Here is a 21,826-nt window from a genome sequence, read left to right as displayed (position 1 = left end):
ACCACCCACCTCTGGGCACCGGGGCAGAGCAAGACACAGATCTGTATGCAGCACAACACCACAACTCCTTTGTCTCATATCCTGAGGATGAATAGGCACTGTGGGACACCCAGTGCTCTGACTGAACACATAGGTTAAGTTTCAAAGACAAGAACACCTAGAAAATAAGGTAGAGGCAAGTAAAAAACTAAAATGCAGAGCTTTTCGTGCTTTAGGAGAATGACTGAATCCAGCAACCCTGCAAAAAGGCATTGTACCTGTAGAAACCAGTAAAAACTAGATCAGCAGCCTCATAAAAAAAAAAAAAAAAAAAAAGAGAGAGAGAGAGAGAGAGAAAGAAGAAAAAAAAAAAAAAAAAAAAGAAAAGAAAAAGCAGAGGATGTACACCAGTTCAGAAATGCTGAGGAAAAAAAGGAACAATGAAGAGGTCAAATCCCATTAGCCCCAACTGTGGCAATAATACCAAGATATATTGAGAGCATCGGAGCATCTTTATCTGTTGTGAAAAAAAGTAAGTCTGGCACGACACTGCATCTATCAGTTACCAAATATAAACACCAAGAGCACCAGCCATGTCCACTGTAAATTGAACCCAGCATGAGAAGTGAACAAAATCTTAGTGTTGCTCTCATTGTTGAAGATGTTAAGAAACAAGCATTTCAGGATTGTAAGAACTGGTTTCAATTATTCTTAAAGAAAAGTGGAGTAGGAGGCTGAAAACCAGTAAGCTGAAATGGAAAAGCAATGTGACTTCCTGCTTTGGACATGGGGACTCAAGGCTAAATCCTAAGAAATCCAAAACCTCCAAGAAACACTCAGGCACAAGTGGGTAGAGAGTTTGACCATCGTTCCAGATTTGATATGCATCAGCGGTGTGATGCTTTTACTCAGTTAATCACCGGCAATGCACAGAGGCAGAGAGGGTTGCGCCTGGAAGTCAAAGCACAGACAGTGAAAAAAAGGCAAAGGCGGCTGGGAGATGCCTGTTTTAGAGTACAACAAGTGTGACAAGCAGCCAGAGCAAAACGTGAAGAGAGAAGCCCAGGAATAAACTAGATACAATGCTGGCAGCCCACAGACTTCTGTTAGTAATGCCTACCAGACACATTAAAAGACTGTGCTAAATTGAAAAGGATCTAATGGCTAGGACGAAATACTGCAACCCCAACAGTTCACTCCTGAGCCAGGAATGGGCATCTACCTGGTCACCCATCTGGTGAGCAACAACCCAGCTGTCCCCAGACAAACAAACAAACAAAAAACAACCACCCAAATACACATCTGAGATCAACCAAACAACTACAGCTCATGAATACAGTATTTGTGCACCTGGATTTAGTGATAGCCAAAGCCACAGCACTCCTGTAAATAGTTATCTCAATGAAGGTAGCTTATGTTAGCAGTATGGTGTCCATTCGTGTTAATATCCAGAATACTGTGCATTAAGTACAGTACCCACATGCTCTGCAGTGGCCACTGCCCCTCTACAGCAGGAGCATCTTTCTAATTTCCCAGTGGTATGTTTTGTATGGAAGGGGAGAGCTGTAAAACAGAAAGCTTTTTGTCCAAGTCACTCTTGTAGCCAAATGTGTTACCACCATTTGCAACTGGGAAATGATGACAAGTATCACAGTTGTTGCTCTCCTGTAGGTACAACACTGCACGTCCTCCTGTATGTAAACATACAGGTTTACATACATTTGTTTACATACTCCTGAAAGTAAGCAAACATATTTCCTATAGTTAAGTGATTAAGTAATGGTATCTTTTCTCCTGCATTGTTAGAATATAAAGTTTCTTACATGTGTTAATTTAAGGGTCTTCCACTAAACTGGGAGCTATCACTATGCAGTGTCTGTTACTAGTGTATATGGTACTATGTCCTGTGCAAGGAAAACTATATAGCACAACTAAATATTCACCAGTAACAGCACTCATTACAATCGCCAGAAGTTTTTCAGAAACAGAAATGTGGCCTGCAGCAGTCCACAGGCCTGATGTGAATGAGCTCGCAGGGCTCCAGCTGACCACCACTGCTGTATGCAGCCAGCACAGTACCTTCAGCTTTCACTCACTTGCCTAGCTTCCCTTTGAAGTCTCATATTCAGAGTTGACAGATTTCCACGTATGCTAAGAAGACATTAGCAAAAGTACATGCACACACATATATACAGCCTGCTAGAATGTCAGATACATATAGCTTTTCAACCTGTACATAGTAATAAGACAGGCAGAACTATTTAACCAAAAACATTTTTTTAAAAAATAAAAATTAACTACCCTTATCTCATTAGGAAAAAGTTTCAATCATTTTCAGCATGGGCCAGCTGTAAAAACTGTAATTAGACTAAAACGTTTCTGTTACATGCTTCAGAACAGCAGTTGTGCAAACACCAGCACTATGGCCATGGGCTGAGTCTAGCAAGCCCTCTTTGCAGGATGCTGGGACTGCACCTCGCCAGAGCTCCTCCTGAGAAAGGCTTTCAACACGGGGCATGTGGGTGGTGGATTTACAAACTGCAGTCCCTCAATGTGAGTGGAAAACGTGGCTTTACACCAGCAAAGAGTACAACCTCCTGTCTGTCCCACGCATCCCTGCCTCTCTCTCCTCCAGGGCTGGATCCTTCAAGCAGGCTGGAGTAACTGTAGCAGGTAATTACGAGTTATTATTGCTGCATTAGAGTGAGTAGCTATTCAGTAAATTAGTATGTGATATTAACTGAACCTATTCATTTGAAGAACAGAAGAATCAGCCTCAAAGTAGCAATTAAGAAAATATTCCTAAACAGGTGTCACTGAAAGAATAAGTCAGGCTATCATTTTTCTATAATTCCCCGGTAAAATGCTGACTTCTTACATACAGTAAACACAGTTTAAGCAGATGGTATGCTCTTAAAAGGCACAAAACCTATACTTAGATAAATCAATGTTGTTGGAAATGAAGGCTTACACTGATAGTCAGCAGAATTTGTGGAGCATCTCCTTAAGATTTAGGGATGATTTACAGCTATGCTGAGAGAATAAGCCGAGGATCTAAACCTCGCTGATTAAACTCCAAGGTACTGCTGGGAAAAACCTGAGCTCTTGTACGTCTATATGAAATAATCACTGACACCTACAATGCTTGGTTTGTTTAAAGAGTCATGTATGATCACAAAGGTGTTAGGATGGCTATTAATGTCTACACTGCTTTTAATGCCCCATGGCAGAAACATGTTAATCCAATTCCTTTTAATCTTGATCTCGCAAACGCTCTATTCTCTGGGTAGCTCCCCTGCTCTTCAGAGTGATTTATACACGTTTGACTTTGTGTCCCTGGAGTTATTTCTGCAGGCTTGCAGGCATGAAACCGACAGATTAAAGACTTTGCTTCAGACCAAATATTGCTGCAGAAAATGTAAAGATTACACAGAAGAATAATGCTCCGAGTTCCTTAATGCAATTCGGGAGCTCTGTTCACAAGACACTTTTCACCTTTTTATTTTTTTAGGCTTTTTTAAAAATTTTGTTTGATTAGCTTTTGAGGGTTGTTTTTTTTTTTTTTTTTCGGGGGGGGGGGGGGGGGTAGGGGGTTGGTGTGCGCCTGGAGTTTTGATGTTGCGTTTGTTTGTTTGTTTGTTTTTCGGGGGAGGTTGTTTTGCGTTTGGGGTTTTGTCGTTTGCTCGTTTAGCCTCCCGTTTACTGTTTTCTGTCCCGAAGCATCCCACGAGCACGGGGCCCGCAGGGGCCGTGCCCGCAGCGCGGGCTGGCAGCAGCCTCTGGCGGCGAGGCCGCGCAGGGAGCCCCGCTCGCGGCGCCGAGCAGAGGGGATTGCTGCGGGGCGCTGGGCTTTTCCTCCCTTCTGGACGGCCCGAAAGGAACAAGAGGGACTCCTCTGTAACCCCAGCTTCTCCCGAAGGAACCCGCGAGCAGCATCGCTGGGGGCGGCGATGTCGGGAGGCAGCGCGCAAAGCGAGGGCAGCTGCGCGCTGCCTGCGCTCTTAAGGTGACATCTTAAGGCAGCAACCCTCGGCTTTTACCGGACACGCTGCAACAAATTACAGCGTGAGCTGAGTAATTTCTTTACACAAAGCACGTAAACGAGGAGAAAAGCCCTTCCGCAGAGAGAAAGAAGCAACATTTTCATGGGCCAGGGGCAGAGCACAGAGCAGGAGCCCACCAGAAGTTGCAGCAAACCCCAGTCCCCAGCACCAACACTGGTGCCTTAATTTGCTGGTAAAAGAGTTGCTGAGTGAAGATCATTTTCCGATTGATGTGATCAGGATAAACAATTTTAGCCTTCATTACCCACCATGTTTGGTTTTTCGTGAGAGTATTTTTCCAAGTCTTTGGAAATGCAGAACTTACAAGTGCCTGAGAGCAGAGTCCCAGCACAACAGCAGAAACAGCAGCAATCTGGTTTAATACCATACCAATTTACTGCGAGACTTTTTATCCATTCAGCACAGGAGAATCATCTACCCAGAGACACTTATTTCATAGGAAATCACCATCACACCACAAACAGTTAAAAAAAAATGTTAAAGAAATAAAAGCATTTCATCATCTTGAAAGTAAATTTATACTAATTGGAAAAAACATAACGTAAACAAAAGTATTATATCAAATAGTGTAACAGTGTTTACAGCCAGAAAAGGGCTTGTCTTTTGAACACAAAATACCTCCACTGACTTACATATTCATCTGAACTAGCATTTTCCCTTCTCTTTGAAATTAAATCCACTGTTGTTTTGGAGTATTCTGCTCATGATAAGAGAGCCTACCCTATCTGATAGCAAACCTGGAGATGTGGGAAGGGCTGAGAGCATCACAGACTGGGAAAAAAGACATTTCCACACTTTTGCCATTCTTGCAATTCACCTGTGGTAGTTTATATTTATTTATTTATTTATTTAGGAGCAGTGTGCTTGTGAACATGGCCTGCCAGGGAGGAAAATGCCACCCTCCAAACTCTGTCTGGATCATCGGGAAGGAATAGTAAACCACATATGACAGCTCCTATTACTATCAAATTCCTCCAGAAACCTACAAATACCTCTTCTGCTCTGCTAAGCTGGTGTTTCCTGTTAGAAACACTATAGCACACCATGTTTAGACATAATTTTGATGACCCAAAACTTGGGGGAATTCCTTACACACATGCCCCTACTTGTGCAGGTTGCCCAGGCAGACTGCGTACCAAGAACATCCTCTGCTTCAAGGCAGTCACAAAAGCCTTTCCCACTAGGCCTGGTACGATCTGCTAACAGGAAGTTGGATTTGGCTAACATGCTCTGACGGGGGGGGAAAAAAAAAAAAAAAAAAAAAAATGGAAGAAAGGGAAAGGGGGAATGTTAGACAAAGGAAAAGGCAGGGCAGGAGAGTTGCCTTATCCCTGTCCAGCGGGTACCTATGACAGGACAGGTGCACCTCACAGGTCTCCTCGGCAGGATTCAAATGAGTGGGAAGAGGTAACATAGCCCAAACTCTTGACAAAGAGCCTCTACTCCCAGCAGGTCCCACATTTCTGCTCCAGCAGATGCAAACAGGCCACACCTTCAACCACCACTTGAAAACCCTATATCCATGGTGGCAAGCAAGCTCCCCTCTAGGCCAAGCACATTTCTTCATTCCTAGTTTGGAATCTTAAAATGAAAGCAATGAGTTTGGACAAAAAGACATGCAACCACCTTTTTTGTTTTAATTATTATTTTATTTTTTAATCTCTACAGAGGTACATGAGGAGAAGAGGTGGTCACTTGTGAGTTTCTCAACTGCTAACAGATTTGTAGATGTAATTTCATCTGCATAAAGTTGACCCTCACTCAGGTACCTCACAGAAAATCTAAAATGCATTTAATTTGAGCTGTACTCTCTCAAACAGACTATGTACAAACAAAATTTAACAGTCAGGGGAATTAACTGCTCAGTCACCACACCCACAAGGATTCATTGGGCTTCCTAAATGTCTTTGACCTTTTCTGAGCACTCCAAGTACTCGGTCTTTCTGTATTTACAGCTTCACAGCCATCTACACTTAACAAGAAGTTCAGTGGATCAGAAGAGAGGCTTTTCAGCCTCCAGATTGTTGGCTGGATGTAGAGCTGGGTGCCCTCTAGAACTTGGCTAAGAGTACAGCAAAGGAGTTTGTTTTTCAGTGATAGTTTGCATGTCATGCACACTCTTCTGTCTCATCTGAGAGAGACTGCAAAATCTGTGCAAATCCTCTTTATAGCTTTAATGCAACAAGAATGTGACATATAACATTTCTAATAGTGCTAGTATTTGAAGAAAAAAATGAATAAAAGCAAGCATGAAAGCAGAAGTGCAGAGAAAGAGAAAGCATAGCCCTTTTTGCTTTAAGACGTTGCCACACTATAGGCTCTGCATCTTTTTCTGCAATTGTACATGGAATTCCCCTTGAAGTCAATGCAGGGTTTTACAGAGATGAGCAGTAGGGCTTTTGTGGACAGTTTGGGGGGAAATAAAACAAAAGAAGCACATATACAAACTTCTCTGACAAAATGTAAATCAGATGTTATCCATCAACTGCATGTTATCACTTATAGTCATAAAAGTAAAGAGGGGAAACTAATTCCTTTTTGTTTTGGTAGCACCTTACTCTTATAGCTGTAACTTAAAACGTACAAATCCTAATATTAGGATCATTGTACTAAACTTGTGTTAAGACTTGGGTTTACTCTATAAGGTCAACAGTTTCCAGCAGGGATGGCTTCAACCTGCAGAGGCTGACTACATGTTTTATTTCAAAGACCTTCACAAATACATAAGGCTTTGAGTGAAAAGCAGATCCCACCTCATGGCCATTTAGCCTGACCATGGCTATATTCCACCTCCTCCCACTAAGCCCTCAGTAGACAGACTTCATCTTTCTCATTCCAAAAACAGACAAGAAAACCAGTCCCCAGTCTTCCCAGGTAGTAAGGATTTGTTTATCCCTCTCCTGCTCTGCCGTGTTGTTGCATCCGAACACCATGCAGCCTGTTCATCTCATTCTCTAGGGTTCAGACTGAGAGGAACATTTTGCAAACACTTACTCATCTGAGCACAGAGAGAGCCCACAGGATACAGCTTTCAATGTCAGCATTTGAATAAGGCCAACTCCCTTAGTAAGTTACTGAATGTCCAGTTACAAAGTGTTTGAACTGAAGGCGATGACACAAATAATAATAATAATAATAATAAATAAATAAAAATAACTAAAAAAAAAAAACATAAACCAGCACCAAACAAGCAAATGACAACAACAAAAATGGGACTTGCTGGCATAAAGGAAAAATAAAGGATGAGAATATGCGAAGACACTCCTACATGTAAATTTTTACTGAATGAACTTTTGGGATATTGCCAACATGGGAAACAAACAGAACATCAGGAATCAAAACACACCAAGGAAGCCTCTTCTACATCTTGCATACAGTGGTTTTGCCTAGATGGTACATGTTTTAACCTCTGTGTGATACCAAGAATAAGCTTCTTTTCATTTCACTTTCTTGCTTGAAGAGAAAACAAGCAATCTACATTCCACATTTACACCCTACTCTCCCTCTACACCTCTAGATACTCTCAAGATAGTTATCATGCCTAGTTTCTGCAAAGGGCTCAGCTGTAAACATACATGCGTCATGTGGCAATTGCTTCCCATTAGGTAAATCAAATTTAAATTCTATCCAAGACAGAGCACTTTGGTCACTGGCTGCATGTGATTGATTGTTCAACTCTGGACAGAAAGTGAAACCTATGTTAGCAACAAGTTAGTCTGGCTTTCAGTGTTTGGGGATGAGAGAAAAAATCTGTATAATTTATTGTCAAGCCTCAGGTTGGCTTTTGTTTGTTTGTTTGTTTTTGTTTTGTTTGTTTTGTTTAGGGTGTTTTTTGTTGTTGTTGTTGTTTTGTGTTGTTTTCCCTGCACTGTAGTTGTTTGCATCTGAAAGATACAGCAAGATAAACCAGCAGTTTTTGTAGGTTCTGCATATACAGAAATCATGAGGGAGTAAGCTACAGTATGCAACTGATAGACTCAACAAAACTGATAGACTCAACAAAAAGAAGTCATCTTTGTTCATTGACTAAGCCTACACTCACATGCATCAAGGCACCCTAGAAAGATTTTTCATTCATCAACAAGCCATTTTTAAGTGTTATTTTAAATACTTCTGGGATCTGTCTAAGCTCTTCTGTACAATTTCTCAGCTTTTTAATTAATTTGGGGGAAAATATGTTTTCTCTAATTTTTTAAGATTTTCTATGTCAGCCAAAAGGATCTTGCAGTTACTATTTTGACAAAGTGAGATTTTGCAATCTGCTTTTTCAAATCATGAAGAGGTTGGTTTTGCATCTTAATATGGTTACAAAAATAGACAACACCAACTCTAATTTAGAAGATCCTGAGTTCTAGGAGGAGAGGTAACCAAATTACCAATTCAATTCTTCCAGCAGCAAAAGTCATTAGCATTGGTCATGAGGCTCAATTAAATGGATCACACAAAAACTAATAACCTTAAATCCTGTTACACTTGAAGCTGACAGCAAAACTCCCAGATTCCAGTGGGTCTATCAGTCTATGACCTTGAAAAAGGAACTACGGTCTTTCAAGTCTATGACCTTGAAAGGGCCCAGAGCTTTGTAATGCTTTCCTGAGGACATACCTTATCTGCGTATGCTCATACCCAGTCATGTATTTTGTTTGCACTTTAGATGAGGCTCCTGAACTGATTCACAGACAGTGCTGCCACAAGAGATGGCCAAGCCACCGAGAGACTCTACGGCAGTCTTCTAATAATGCCTGCCTTTTACAGAGGTTGACCTTTTTTCACCTTGTTAAAAGCAGTAAGTAGTAAGTAATAGATCTTGTCAAAGGTTGCTCTGTAGAATAACCTCTGGAGATATTAGATAGAGGTGTCCAGAGAAATACCACAAAAAGGTGCTGACAAGGAAACCAAGGGGATTATGATTAGGAAGTGTGAATAAGCTAAGGTTTCAAACATACTCAGATTTTGGTTAGAAATGCTAGAGTACAGGAAGGAAATGTTCTACATAACATCAAGCCACCAAAAAGCACACTTGAAAAGACAAGTTAAAGAGCCATCACACAGAGATTATATACTGCACTTGATTTAAGAAAAGCTGTAAGAAATGCAATTCCACACCTAATGGGATTAAGTAAGAATATCTTCTCCCCACACCAAAAAAAAAAAAAAAAAAAAAAAAAAAAAAAGCACTTGTAAGTCTCATGATAAAAACTGAGAAACTAATTTACTCAACAGCAAACAAAAATTATGTACCTAAAAAAAATTAATTTTTCCTTCAGCTGCCTTTTGATCCAATTTAGAACATTTAAATAAATCTAACCTTGTACCAGATCTTCCACCAGATGCTAATTCACAATAATAGGTTCCCATTTAAGACACCCACATTTCCTTTAAAGAGATGAAAATAGAAGACCCTAAAAACCTAAGGCAGTAGCATAACTAAGAATGATTATTTCCCCATGTACCTCAATTTCTGACTTTAACAATTATGCAAAGGTTTAATGGGAGATATATATATTTTTTATTTTTATTTTTATTTACAGTGTTTTCAGAGGACAGACTCTGCTAACTTTATTCTCAATGAAGTTGCCATGCAAAGTCTTGGCTCCTCCCAACTAGTTTTTAACAGCTCCATCAGTTGATGAGGACATTGTTGCACTCTGTGGACGGCAGTTGAAGTCTCTGACCCAGTCAGATCAAACCAGATCAGATGAAGTTACAGAAAATGTTCTGGAGATCTGGCACTTCTGCCAACAAAAGGCTTCTACCCAGCATTTTGAAGTTCTCAGCCAGCCCAGCTCTCCAGAAGCTTGCTCCTGCTTAATACACACAGCACTGTTCTGTCTATACATACACACACGTGCAGTGCAGGTAGACAGCAAAGTTAAAGAAACCCTCCCTAAACTGAGAGAGCAAACAAATAGTGATAGATGGATAAACACAAAATTGTTTTGCATCAACCTGAATGGCGTTATACAGCACAAATCAAATACTTATTTCTGAGTGATTTATTGCCTCGTGTCGTCCTTAAAATAAGTTATTTTCAAAGGAGATGCATCTCACTTTGAAAAAATGTTGAAATTGGGTATTCTGACTTTTTTGAATATTTTCCTTCCCTTTCATTTTGGCAGAAGCTACTCACAGAACTTGATCTGTGAACAGCTTCAGGCCTCCACATACCATGTTCTTCAGTGACTTTCTTCTCATGAAAGTCTTGGGTGAGCATGTTTTTCCTCCAGAAAAGCCCCTGGCCTGCCTTGCACATAGCAAGCATTTTCCCCCAGAGCTGCTGCTGTTTCTCCAACCGCAGGACACCAATCTTACCCCTGGCAACTGCTGCTTGCCTTAACTCAGGACGAAATGGGGCAGCAGAGAAACCGTGTGGCCCAACTGTCTCTTCTGCACAACGGAAAGGAAATCCCCTCTGTGCTAAATACAGGGTTTGGCGAGAGAGAAGAGGTTCTCTCAGGACCTTGCCATATTAGAGGCCATCTCACATGCACCATGCTCAAGAGCACAGGCTGCTCTAAGCAGAGCTGGTCTTCAGATGGACAAATAACCTGTGTTTTTTCTGTGGGCACCAAAAGGATCACACTGTTTTAGCATAAATTGTTGAGATAGCTATTGAGAAGACAGTGGGTACACGAGGAAGATGCTATCCTCAGAATTGTAAAAGGCTAAAAAAGCACAGCTATTTGCATTTTCATTTAAGTCTTACAAATATTTTTGTTATTTCCATAGCATTAAGCACTTGCTTTTGCCCTTCTTTTCCCCAGCAATATGCTGCACAGTGTATTGCTGTGTAACATTTACTATACATGCAAGAGCTTCTCAATACAAATCAGCATGCCTGCTTGCAGCCTTGGTTTTGGTCATAGAGTTCTGCCACGTCAGACTAAAAACAGTCGATATTTTATAAAACATATTCCCCATGTGATGCCTGCCCTTGTCAGGTGCTACGTGGCACTAAAGCCTTGGTAAATGTAGACATGGACATTTCCTGCCAGTATTTCCTAGGCCCTGGAGCTGAGTAAGAAATTTGCTTGAAATTTTACAAGGGCTCTCCGAAGACAAAAGAACACCCGGACCTGGGTAGCTGGCAATTTTTGTAGTTGGAAAGGCGCAAGGTGACTTCTACTGCTGCATTAGCACACACTGCACGGCGTATGCTCCCATGCCATGCGGCTCAGTGGCTCTCCCGGTGCTGCATCTTCTCCTTTCTGAAGAAAGCCTCCTCAAAGGAAAAGACACAGCAAGGACCTCATTGTATGCAGCATGGCAAACTCACTTCGCTGCCAAGGCATCCTCACTATGCTTAAGCTATCTGAAACCAATGTAGAAAATTCAAATGTGAAAATAAAAATCTATTTCCATGACTTTTATCATAAGATAGTCATTATTGTATCTCTTATTGTCCTTATTATAAAATAATTTGGCATTAATTACGATGTTCTAAATATTTATCCTCAGCTTATTCTGCCCCCAAAAACTTTCAGTCTGTTGAAAAGCATTTGGCTGACAGTGCATGGACTAAAAACTGAACTGAAAACTGGAAGACTGACAGCCTAGAAATAGGCTATCCTTATATTTTGGGATAACAGCATTTTGGCAAGAAAAAATGTATGGAATCAGACAGTGCAGGAGAGAAAACAGAAGAAAACATCCTAACTGCTACAGAGGGTGCAGTGTTTCTAAGGTCTATCCTACAAGCCTCACTTAATTTGGGTAATCCAGTAAGAGGTTCAGGTGTATGGCCACAGTATAGCAGTAAAATGAAATATCTGGAACCTCATTTTTAGGATATTATTAAATTGATTGTCTCATCTGAGATTCATTGACTTTGTATTAAAAAGACCCTCCCATATTTTTCCACTGATGAAGGAAAAAAAAATGAGGGGCTGGAGAGGGGTGGAGATATAATATGCATGGTTATTCACTGTTTGACATATTTGACTACACGTATTTGTTTCTCTCAAATCTGTTTAGTAAATACTGTTTTAATATACACTGAGGAATATAGTATCATTCTGGATGATATTAAAAATTGCCTTCAAAGGCATAAAATAGGCAGCTGTGTCCTTATTTAACGTAAGAGGCCAGAAATGTTTTTCTCCAAAACACCATTTTTGCAACTTTAAGGTACATGCAGAATATCAGCACTAATTGTCACTCATCATGTTGAAGAATGCCTTGAAGGCTTCAGAAGTAGAGAACATACTTTTTTAGCTCTCTTTTGAAGAGATGGAGGGTATCTCGATCTGCAACAAAGAGAGCTTTTCTCCCAAGAACTTGCTAGGAGTTTGAATTAATGAGGAATTAAGTTGCATCTCAGCAGTTTTACTACACTTTGGAGAAAAAGGACTCAATGCCACCAGTCCCTGAGTGCCCTCAATGCCCATTGACTTCAACAGGCATTGAGAAATGTCCTCATTTTAGTTGACATAGCACCTCACCGTATTAGATTGCCCTTCCCCTCCCTCCTAGGAATGAATTTTTCCCACTAACCATCCAATTTGTATTTTGGTTTGACTGGAGATGAAATTAATATAGATGTTTTGGTGCTGACAATGTCTCTGTCAAATTATATAGTGACTACTCCTGATGAAACTTGTTTGTTTTCACACCATCATCGCTGATGATCTCAGCACAGCAGTGCTCCGAGAATAATGGTTTAGTCAACTGCAAAGCAGCAGAAGGAACATAAAACAATGTGTGCTTATATAGGCCCTACATAAATAGTGCTTTTTAAAAATGTTTGACAATGAAATAATAGTTGTGGCTTTGTTTCTTTTTTTTTTTTTTTTAAATAAATTAACCTCTGGATTGTTAAGGGTCCAGTGGACCTTTCCACACCAGAGACAATTGTAGGGCCTGAAACTTCTTATTATATCCTCCTACGAAGGGTATATGCAGATGCTGTTTGTTGTGTACCATTATCAAACAGGGGTAGCTTATCCCCACTCCACACAATTTCAGTGCAATCCATGGAGCAATACCAATTTCAGAAGTTTCAGAGCTGACCCCATGTACCCTGGGCCAGTTCAAGAAAGTTGTAATTGGATGTACACGATTAGAGACTGGGGGACTGTGGGGCTGAACATCATCTATTTACTACTCTTTATAGTGTTTTTCTTATTTAAAACTCCTGTTGATTGCTCTTAAAAAAAAAAAAAAAAAAAAAAAAAAAAATCAGAGTGGCTCTGGTAGTGACAAGATTTTTCAGAATTTTGGAAAAACTTTGTTCTCGTTTGTGGCCTAGGGCTCCACTGTCTTCCCATTTCTTTCCCTCTCCACCTCTCTCTTTTTTTTAGAGGAAAAGGAAAAACCCCACAAAACTTCACAAACAAAACATGACTAAGCTATAAGGTGTCACTCCCAATTCATAACAGCATTATCAAGAGAGAAAAGGCACATCAGTGTTAAAATCAGGCAGTGTCACATCTAACTGAAACACTTGGTGGGCTTTTCGCCTACGTTGTGCAAGCCTGAGGCCGGAGTGGCGACTGTCACAGCCAACGAGACACAGACAGATAGATGATGGAGAGTGCAGACTGCGCACCCACACATAAAGCTCGTGAGAGGAAGGAGAGCGCACGGAAGGAATATTAATTGAGCACAAAATAAGTATCCTCAATATCCCCCTGCCCCCTTAAAAGTGGCCACGAGACAAGGAGCGCTACAAACATGTTCATCCTGGGGAAACAGCCGCCCTTAACGTGACATGTCAGGCTAGCACTTTAATAATGGGATTTGCACAGCGCACGACTGATAGGCTACATGCAGAATGGACCCCGTGAATCTAATTTTCTCCTCAATGAGTGTTACACCAGCCTGTAACTCCACAGATTTCAATAGAGTTGCTCCAGATTTGTATCAGGGTGAGTGGAGAATTAGGCTTTACTATGATTTTTTTTTTTTTTTTTTTAAATCCGCAAGAATGTAATTCTCCTTACCCAGTCATACTCTTTTGATCTTTTCTACTTTCATAGCGGGTTATTTAGAGGAACTTGTCTTTTAAAGATTCACATCAAATTCCTGCTTTCTCTCATTTTTTGCGTTAAACCAGCAATTACTCAAATTTTACTTATTTCTGTTCTTGAGTCCATATTAGCTTTATTAGTACTGAAGAATGAAAAAGTAGTACAAAGATTTTAGAAAATGTTGTAGTAACATCATTCATTTTTTCCTCTACTGCCTTTTTAAATGCCTTTCCATTACACAGCCAGTTAAAATAATAATAATAATAATAATAATAATAATAATAATAATAATAATAATAATAATAATAATAATCTTCACACACTACACAGACGCACTTAAGGATATGGAAGTGAGGAAAGAAGGAAAATTCCTTAACATGTTTTTAATTACAAAATCTATTTTTCCCCTCATTTTGCACACCGTTGTGGAAACAGTTGTAGATTCTGATCTCATCAACCTCAAAAAAAAAAAAAAAAAAAAAAAAAAAAGTGCAACACTACCACCCCCCAAGTTTTCACAAGCAAAAAAAGTGTTTGGGTTTTTTTTTTTTTAATCACAAAAAAATGTAAGTTGATGTTGTGGTTGAAATTCTCACAAAACCTTTAAAATATTTCTTCCTCCTAAAACATTCACTCAGGAATTAAGTTAAACAGCAGGTGGTAAAAGACAGTCCTGAACAAAGTGATTGATTATGTTTTCTGTACTCCACTGCTCAGCTTTTAGTTTCTTCAGGTTATAAACTACTTCAGTTCCAAGAACAGAAGTTTCCTATAAGTGAGGTATTCTTATGCCCAAATTTCTAACACACACAGTGCTCAGTGTTGGACCGGCATAATTCCAGGTCCTTTGCTGTCACACTCTCAGATCACCTTTGGAGTTCCTGTTTGGCTCCTAAAAATATTTAGTGACAAATTAATCCCTTGACCTGACCAAAACCAGGAGCAGGCCAAGATTAAACCCACTGGCTAAAATCAGTTCAGAGTATCTCCTGCGGAGGTAGGGTTTACTATTCACAATTTGAAGCTCCTCACCTAGCAGCTCACTATTGCTATTAAATATAAGTTGTTGTTTAAAGTAAAATAAGAGGTATATTTGGACAGGGAATAATGGTAAACTAGTTCATACAACACTGAGTTACTGGTAGTTGGTTTGCAGAATCAGTGCACAACACAGCAACCTGATGATAACATCGCCTGTATCTTGGAGGGTTTTGTTGCTTGCCTAGACCAAGTGCTATTCTGTGGGTAACCACCGTACCAACTCAGCACTCCAGAACTGAAACATTTAAAGCACAATAGAGGAAAAAAATACATATGGAGGGCGACGTGATAACCTCTCAAATTAGTGCTTACTGTAGCCGCTCACACAACACATCCTAACCCTAATCTCTAATTCCATTTGTTGTGCTACAGAGCCCCCTGTGTTGAGCATTACATACTAACTAACATTACTTACATATTCAAAAACCCTCAGATGTTAAATCTAGGAACCACTGGTCCAGGTTAATTACTCACCTTAGGCAAATTAATTCCCAGGTACTGAGCAAATAGCTCAAAAAAGCTGGCTCTAAACACCACTGTGCTATACTACATGCTGTAAAAAAGTAACTGAAGGCACAAACCCACAAAGTAAACAGGGGAAAAAACATTTCTGCCACTAAATAAGGAAAAGATTGCTCTAATTAAATATATTTCTCTAATAACTCCTGTATTAGATTTAGGGAGCATGCTCAAGGACAACTAGTTTAAGCTCAGCACATCCTTGGACAAACAAAAAACAAACAAACAACTTAAAAGTACAGAAGTACACTGACACTGGGATTGAGTTCTGAAACTGTATCAGGCTATTAAGTGACAGGGGCACCCAAAGATGAGGCCCTCAGAAAGGTAAGAAACTGGGATGAGGGCACACAAAGAAAGCCCTCAGAGAAAATCCTGCAGGGGATGAGAAGGCAATAGAAACTATTTGAAGAGTTTATGCAGGTAGAAAGCTGAGGGTGAGATCAAACGATGCCCAGATCCTGAGTTATTACCAGAGGTCTCGGTACCCAAGTAAGAGTAATGAAAACATTCAGAGCCAAAGAAAAGCGGAACCAACTCCTGGTTCTGGCAAAGGTAGTACTGGATTTGCAGTATTTTCCCCCAATTAAATTCAAATCTCATTCCTCCCGTCTTCTTCTAAAGACATTGCCCTTTTCATCACCCAGCGAGTGGAGCTCTCTGGCCAAGTGGGGCTGCACCCCACACCTCCACATCCCCTTACCTGGAACACTGCCACAGTGGTGACATGAACTGTCTCAAAGGATGCGATTATAAATGTGGGACACCTACATAAACACTGCTAATTGCAATGTTTTGAGGTATTTATTTGGAAGTTGTGTGCAGGACTGACTTCTGGAACAAATTCTCAAAAAAGGGGACGGAAACAAGAACCAAAAGCAAAACAACTTTTAAGCTAAGGAAATTGTAGTAAGCTTTCAATGTTTTACTTTGAAAATCCTACAGCCTTCAGCAAAATCCTTGGAAAATCTCTTCGTGTTTATAAAATAGCATTTGATATCACCATCTAGAAACGTACAAAGCAGCGCAACCAACCCTTCCTAAACTCTCTAAAGCCAAGTAACAGCTGCATTTCCCATGTGGTGGCTAATAAAAAAAATGCTGACTCTCCGCATTTTTAATTACAGAGTAAAATAACACCTGAGTGTAAAATAGTAGGCATACTATTATTTCAAAAGTGTCAGGGTTGCCCCTCCAACCAGAGCCACGATGTGAGCAAACGCTCAGTCCGCAAAGCAACAGAACAGCTCCTTGGATGCAACAAGGCACAACAGCTTTTCTGCTTCAACAAGTCTTCTCACCGCATCACTGGCATAATTATTTTATGCATGTTATGTGTGCTTGTTATGTATACCTGAGGTGATTTAAATCATTTCTTTGAGTATAACAAAAAAAATTATTTCCATAACAGCACTTTGTTTTTATGTGTCAAGTCTACGAAAGCTAATTTCTGTACTTATTCCTGTAATATGGCTCGTGTTCAAACGCAGCGTGGTAAGATATTGTCTGAGATCATTGTTTTGTCTGTGTCAAAGAACACTACACCATAAAAGTTTCAAATTAACATAGTAATGTAAGTTTTAGTAAGAGGAAAAAGTGTTCTCATAGTACTTCATCCAAACCTTTGCTTTAATTTTGTGATCAACTTCAAGCATTTCTCAAGGCAGAAGAATGCGAAAGCCCCAAAAATTAGAGAGGTATATGAAGAGCTCCAGAGCATTATAATTTACAAAGCAGAATGCATCATTTCACTAGAAATCATTTTTATTTCAGGGGTTAAACAGCATGCAGCATGGAGAAGGGGTGAGGGTGAATCAACAGAAATTGTTTGGAGATGTTGCAGAGTGGCAGCAACATACCAAGATATCTGATCGGCCCTAGCATTAGTGCCTACGACTGACAGAATCTCAAAACATTTCAAATATTTCCACTAGGACTCATGCATTCACTGCAGTGAGAATCTATACATGAAAGATTAAGCCAAGTAAACTCTCTTAATTATATATGCCTACCTATTAATTTGATTAGTACGGGATACCAAAGCCAAAACAAAAGAATCACTTGGACATATGAAGCAGAACTGCAAGACCCATTGCTTTATACAAATATAGATGTTTCAAGCAATAGAGTCTACTGAATAGAGTATTCCTATAACAAGTTACAAGAAAAATCAGTGTCTGTGGGCCTTGAGAAAAAAAGTACAGTCTTGCTCCAAGAATAAATTGTATGGTCCTTGATAATGAAAAGATGCTTAAAGCCACAACAGTGTTGCTTTTCTTTTATTGCAAAATCTTATCCAGAATATTTTTCTCATAATAAAGGGTTTATAAGAGAAATGTTCACTGGAACTAAAATTGAGCTCTAAAGACAGCTAATAGTATGAAAAGAAAGCGGTAAGTCCTCAAAGCAACAGGTTTCCAGAAAATCCAAAAAGTTAACTAACAGCAGAAATGGGATGACAAAGATTAGGGGATATCTTTGATTAAGTAAATTGTTTTAGAAGCAATAACAATCTTGCAAGAGCTCTTCTAATATTAAAGATCCTCATGCCACAATTACGGTCTCAGAAACAGGTTATTACCAGGGGCTACACACAGACAAGTTACGAAGCCTCAAATCATTGCGATACTTACTCATCTCAGGGAGGACTCTGCCCACACAAAACTAAAAGTTTCAGTACTTAAAATTACCTTCTAAAGGCAACGTGAGATTTCCTCCACCTTATCAACTCCAGAACAAACTCCAGCTCTCCCAGAAACAATCTTTTACAGAAGACTCCCCTGAGGCACTCAGGATAAACGTAAGCAGTCGCAGTGTATTTTAGATTCACAAAGTGAGGAAGCAAACGTCAAATTAAAAAGCACATACTACTCTTTATCTATGAAAATAGTTCTGATAAATGGTGATATATATAAAATGGCAAATACAATCTCACCGCTATCTTTTCTACTATCTACATACGCAGTTTGCTTCCCTTTTATGTTAAATTAGCAGAAATAGAGTTCGATTAATTGAAGCTAAAAGATGAGCAGATATTTTGAATAGGGGGAGAGGGTTCTGATTGTTCTAAATGTGTAAAGTTTTACAAATCCTGTAGTTGTAACTTCTGGAGGAGTGCCATTCAATATTCAAGAGTGGCAAACAGAACTTATTGCTTTTTTTATAGGTTAATGTGAAACTTTTTGATATTAACTGATAGCCTGAGAGTCTCCAATTAAAACAGTAACACTTGGAGACGGCAGCAGTTTCTTTTTTATGCCATAAATTAATTATTTCTATTTCTTGCTTCAATGCATTTTAAGTTTTGAGACTTTGATGATCTCAACAGATGCAAACAAACATAAATCCCATCTAAGTTAACAGGGCAGCAAAAACATCCCAAAGTCTGTGGGCAGCAGTAGGTATCAGCACTTCAAGGTCCACGTGTGATGAAGAGGAATGAGAAATCCCTGGTTAGTTATCGTAAAAACAGGCTCCTTACCATTATCTGCAGAGTACAACGAGGTCCAAGTCGCTTTGTTCAACCACCACACCAACTGCTCTTTCTAATTCGTGACTTAAAAAAAAATATTAAAAAAAAAAATAAAAAAAGCCACACTTCCAAACACCTCCCTTTGCCAGTGATAGCTGGGGGAAAAGCTACCGAGAGCTTTTAGGCTTCAGTAACGAAGGCCATCAGAACCGTGCTTCATTAAGGGGGTGGAAAACAGCACAGTCAAGAGTCAGGTCCCAGGGTGCAGTGTTTTGCCCCTCTCGTCCTCTCCTCCGGCTCACCGGGTCTTTGAGTAAATGAGGCTAATTTTTCCAGTAGCCTTTAACTCCCCAGATTAACCGGCATGGAAAATGTGACTAAAAACTCGCAGCGCTGTCTAGCCTCCGAGCCAGCACAGAATCAACTTTGTTGGAAGTGTTGAAGGACACCTAGCAAGCTGCTACTTGCTGGGTTCATAACCCAGCGCTGGATGTGCACACACAGCGCAGGACTGCGCCATCTAGTTCGCTGCCGGCAGCCCCTGCCCTGCCCTGCCCTGCGGGGAGGGGACGGACGGACGGACGGACAGACGGACGGAGGGATGGATGCCTCAGGATGCGGGGCTTCAGCACTTGGCAGCGTTCCGTTCGCTAACGATACAAGTGTCTTGTGCGTACGTGTTTGTTTTTTTTTCATGAAATATCGCCACCGAGATAATCCACGTCCCGTGGATATGGGAAAATTTAGGCTATAATAGCGCGGCGAACTTGTGCATCTATCTTTGATTTACAAGATAAAAGCAACTTTTAAATTAAAGAGCTTTTCTGCTAATCGAGCTTATTATGCCAGAGACGGGAATGATTTTCCTAGAAAGTTGTCCCTGTGTGCATGCCTATTATCTTTGCTTTCCCCCTTCCACTAATGAGCATTTATCTAAAGAGCCTGTTAATCCTCTGATGTGTGCTTCTGGTCAGAGGTAACAGTTTGAATAAAACCACTAATCACTTATCACTAATCACTGATCATTAATCACACTTCTCCCCGGTGCTTTGCGACCTGCACAGCTCCCCTTGGGATTAAGGAGTCACAAACAAGGATTTTAGCCATTTCTTAGGAAGAATTCCCAGCTTTTGATACCGGCAACCGCATTCACCACATGAAAGTCACGAAATGCCAGGCAGGGGCTTTCATACACCGTACACTTTCCTACTGAAAATAAACCATCCTCTTAGGAAAGCCTCCCTCCTCCCGCAAAACCCCCACGAATTGCGCTTCGCTTTTGCCTTCGGCTCTCACCCTCCGACTCCCAAATTTCTTACAGCCCGGTTTCTGGATTATTTCTGCGTGACAGTTCCTTACAAGAAAGTTTCCCTCCACCGCTGCTGCTTGACGCACTGCTCGTTGTCCAAACGGCCAGACGGGGAAAGTCTGGTGCAAGCCAGCGGGTGAGGATCTCTGAAAACTGCACGGTCGCAAGGCAAAGCCCCAGCGAGATGCTTCGCAGCAATTAGCAGCCTTCCCCCCGAGCTTTGATTGCATCGGGCTAAGCACCGCTTCTCGCCGATAAAATATGGAAATCTTTTAAGCTGGCCGCTCAGCAAACTCCTGATATCGCTCTGGGCTTTCACAGAAACGCACATTTTCCCTTTATTCCTACCCACTCCTTCGCACGACCTCCCTCTTTCCGACTGAGCCCCGGAGCCGAGGGATCGCTGCCGGTGCCGGGACACAAATAATGGAGCAGGCAGAGTTGAGCGGGTCTCCCCCCACACCCCCGCGGCTCTCAGCCTCCCCAAAACTCCTCCGGGGGCACAGAGAGACCCCGGGCAGAGGCAGGGGGCGCAGAGCTGGCCGGGGGGTGACAAACGGGGCTGGAAGTGGGGTCAGTGTAAGGGGGTCCTCTAAGGGATCTCCCCCGCCCCGGTGCCGGCGGCATCCCAGCGGAGCATCCCCGGGGGGCACCGGCCCGCGGCGTGACGTGAGGGCCGGCACCGGGAACTCCCCGCGGGCACGGCGGCCGAGGGGCGCCCACCGCTGCTGAAGTCGCCCAGAAGTTTTGGGGAGCCGGCGGGGAGCTGGGGGCAGCTGTCAGCGCCGGGCAGCGCCTTCCCCATCCCATGCCACCCCTTCCCATGCCATCCCCATCCCGTGACACCCCATCCCGTGCCGTGCCATGTTATCCCGTCCCATCCTACCCCATCCCATGCCATGCCATCCCATCCTACCCCATCCCGTGTTACCCCATCCTACTCCATCCCATCCCATGCCACCCTACCCGATCCTACCCTACCCCATCCCACCGCAGGCTGCCCCATCCCCTCCCAACCCCTCCCCATCCCATCCCATCCCCAGGTGCCGTGCGCCCCCTGCCCCGCCGCCGCTGCCCTGCCCCTCGGGGGTCGCGCACGCCCCCTCTCCGCGCTCCGTCCCGGCGGAGCACCAACCCGTGCGGCGGCGGGGGGCTGCGAGAAGCGACCCCCGGCGCGGAGCCGTGCGGGGCAGCGCGGTGTTTGCAGGAACTTACCGCCCGGCACGGCGCAGCGCGGCGCGGCGCAGCGCGGCGCGGCGGGGACGGGACCGGCGGCGCGGGCGGAGGAACCACGTTGTACTGAGGGAAGGTTACAATGCGTGCTATTTACAGCACCATTACATCACCCGCCGTGACGTCACGTGGGATTCCTGAACTTCTAAATCATTGCGGGCCGGCGCGGGGGGGGGGGGGGGGGCGGAGAGGGGAGGGAGAAGGGGGGGGACGGGGAGAGCTGGGGGGCGGGGTCTGAGTA

At 42.1% G+C, this 21,826-nt stretch overlaps 1 protein-coding gene across 1 annotated transcript in view; it reads right to left on the bottom strand.

The window, feature by feature from the left end:
* CREB5 (cAMP responsive element binding protein 5) overlaps nucleotides 1–21,583 on the bottom strand; it is a 255,618-nt gene extending 234,035 nt beyond the window's left edge. Inside the window, exon 1 of the mRNA XM_084507652.1 lies at nucleotides 21,568–21,583. The gene's annotated coding sequence lies outside the window, so the exon portion shown is untranslated. The remainder of the gene's footprint in view (nucleotides 1–21,567) is intronic.
* Between the last annotated feature and the right edge of the window lie 243 nt (nucleotides 21,584–21,826).

Source organism: Aythya ferina, assembly GCF_964211825.1.
Source record: "Aythya ferina genome assembly, chromosome: 2".
NCBI lineage: Eukaryota > Metazoa > Chordata > Aves > Anseriformes > Anatidae > Aythya > Aythya ferina.
This window is presented reverse-complemented; position numbering and strand designations above follow the sequence as displayed.